This window comes from Meleagris gallopavo, chromosome 16, assembly GCF_000146605.3.
Source record: "Meleagris gallopavo isolate NT-WF06-2002-E0010 breed Aviagen turkey brand Nicholas breeding stock chromosome 16, Turkey_5.1, whole genome shotgun sequence".
NCBI classification, from domain to species: Eukaryota; Metazoa; Chordata; class Aves; order Galliformes; family Phasianidae; genus Meleagris; species Meleagris gallopavo.
The window spans coordinates 6684909-6687772 of NC_015026.2; positions in this window are offsets into that span (position 1 = coordinate 6684909).

Consider the following 2864-nt stretch of genomic DNA (forward strand, 5'->3'; position numbering starts at 1 on the left):
TTTTTGCATTTTGCTGATGATGTTGGAGTATGAGCTTTTTTACCTTTGCACTGAATGATGTTCTCTCTGTCTAATCGGCAATATCGGGGAGGCAGCAGTTCATGTGTAAATGTTTACTCAAGGATGTTCTTAACAAACAGTGTGCGCTCTCTACTATGCCTTGATGTATGCCTACCTTATTGTGGTATTGTGGCGTTTAAAGATCAAGTTATGATACTGACTTAGGATTATGAATGAAAGTATTGCACCAGTTTTTTCATGTATAAAACTAAAGAATTTAGCTCTACAGTTTAAAAAACTGTGGCCACAGCTGTGACTTGCAACCCAGCCTGCAAGCCAGGGGGGTCCTGCACTTTCAATAGGCTTTCAATTTTGTTTTGGGGGTGCCCGTGTCGGGACCTCCTTGTTTACAGAATATTTGTTTTTGTTTTTTGAGAAAAATGTTTACTCTTCCATCATTTTAAAAATTTTTAAAAAGACAAAAAAAAAATTTGAGAATGAAAAAGATGCTTTCTATCTCTGGGAATAATGAACAGTGTTTGGCCATGTCCTTTTGTTTTCTATTCCTGTATCCTAAATCAAAGAGCATGGCTCTCAGGAAAACCAGTTCCCCAGTAAAAACTCCTTGTAGTTTCTTATAAAGAAAAAAAAAAAAAACTACTTAGCACTGATGATACTTATTGCTCTGTAAGACTTTTCTCTGCCAAAAAAAAACACGCTTCGAGCTGGAGTTGGACATCCTGCTTTCTGACGCTGTCTTTTTATTAGTGAGTGGTGGTGGTTTGCTAATAATCCGTAGTTCTACGATTCTTTTGTAATCCCATCGAGTGGCTGTTTCTGCTCTTGTGACTGTGTTAACGTTTAACTGTCGTACCTTAAAGCCGAACTGAGTAACTATGCATACTGTAACCAAGTGATTGGGCTTACAGAATTGTTTGTTGTATAAAAGTTTTAAATGTTTGAAAAGTTCTCGCAAATACTTTCTTGCAAAAGTAACGAGTTACATCTCTTTGCCACAAAAGGTATTATCTAATGCTTGTTTAGTCGGTGGATTCGAGACTAGGCAAGGGTAAAAATTTTAACAGTGCAGAAATCGCCATCATTTCATTGCCTTGATTCTAACTGTTTGTGTCTGAAGATGCAAAAGAAGTCAGTGGCTTTTAACTGTTTACAAATAGAATGTGATTGTAAAATGTACAGTTTGGTTGTGTTTGAATTATGAAGTTTCTCCAGATATTAATAAATCATGATGTTTTTGGCTGCTCAGCATATAACTGTCTATTTTTTGTGACTTTATTTGTAGGCTGTTTTCTATACGATGAAAATATCGAACGATATAGCTCTGTATCCCCGTAGTTTGATTTTTCCTTTAGCCTTCTGATTTCTTTCCTTTTTTTTTTTTTATGAACAAATCTGCATTTTATCCTAGCAAAACTCTCCCTCAGCGTGCCCACTGTGAGCTGAGAATCTAAGTGCAGAAACCTGCAGCTTGCTTTTCCTTTTCTATTTGAGCACCTTTGGAATCCCGTTGCCCTCCTCCATCTACTTCCACCGCCCCCCACCATTTGTGCCCGGCTAGATGCTCAAGAGGACACTTGCAAATAAGGAGAGCATTTTGGAAAATAAACTTTAATGCTTAAAACGTACTGGTGTTTAAATTTATACCTCATTTACATTAATCATGACAAACAATGCAGCAGCGCTTAATTTGTATTTCACTTCACAGTGGCTTAGCTTGTTCTGAAATGGCTATAGGGCAGACCATATATGTACATAGTATGATGTGACTTCAACAATCTGTTAGCCTTTATTTTCAAATTGCCGGATGTAAGTCATTAACTCTGTTGGATGCCAGCATTGTGTGTTATTGGACACTTCTCTGTACCTACTCGCTATGAACGACGCTGTCCCAGCCCAAGCTGGCTCCCCAAGTCTGCTCTGACCCTGGTGAAACCGTTGCCTGATAATCTTTCAGGACTCCGCATCGAGTGGAACTGACATCACACCCGCGTTGATTGTATTGTCAAAGTGTTTGGACTTCTTTCACTGAGCTTGTTACGTGGAAATAAAATGTGGTTGGTTTTAAAGCTGATGCTTGGTGCCACGGTTCAGTCTGTAGCGCTCAGGCCGTCCAACTCCGCTCCAGTGTAGCCAGCTCCATCCCCTCGCAGAAGGAGCGCGGCCGCCTGCCTGGCTGCTGGGGAAAGGGGGGGCTGATGGGGGCACTCTATCCGTGTTTCCCCCCCTTGGAAGGGAAAGTGTGACCTCTGTGCCCCCCAGCTCCGGCCTGATGCTCACCGGTTGCTGCCTGGAGTGCTGCTGCAGGAGGGAGAAGGGTGCCCAGGGGTTGGGCTCCACGGGCCAGCTGGACACCGAGATGTCACTGGCTTTGCCTGAGTCGACCATGGGCTCGTTCATGCTGCTGCAACTCGTGTCCCAGCCATATTGGGAGCTGGTGGCAAAATCCGTTGGGAATTAGAATAGGTGGGAGGGGGTCAAAATGTGTTCCTGGCACAGCAACCCCGGGACCCTCGGGAGAGTGATGCAGCGCTGGGCTGTTGTGCTGCAGCTGCAGCCAGCTGGGGCCGTTCTGAGAGCGGCGGTGCCAAAGGGAAGGGCCCGGAACGCGGGAGGCTGCGCGCCGGTACCGGGGCAGCAGCTGGGAGCTTCCCGCTCCCTTATTCCGTTATAATCCCTAGCGCTAATTACGAGCCCGCGTGGGCAAGCAGACAATTCCCACTGCAGCTCTGAGCCTTTCTGCACCGCTCCTTACACGGAGGGAAACCACCCCTCCGCCTCCGGGTTGCGGAAGGGCGCTGCGCCGCCGGACCCGAGAGCCCGCGAGGGGCTGAGCTCGGCTCCGC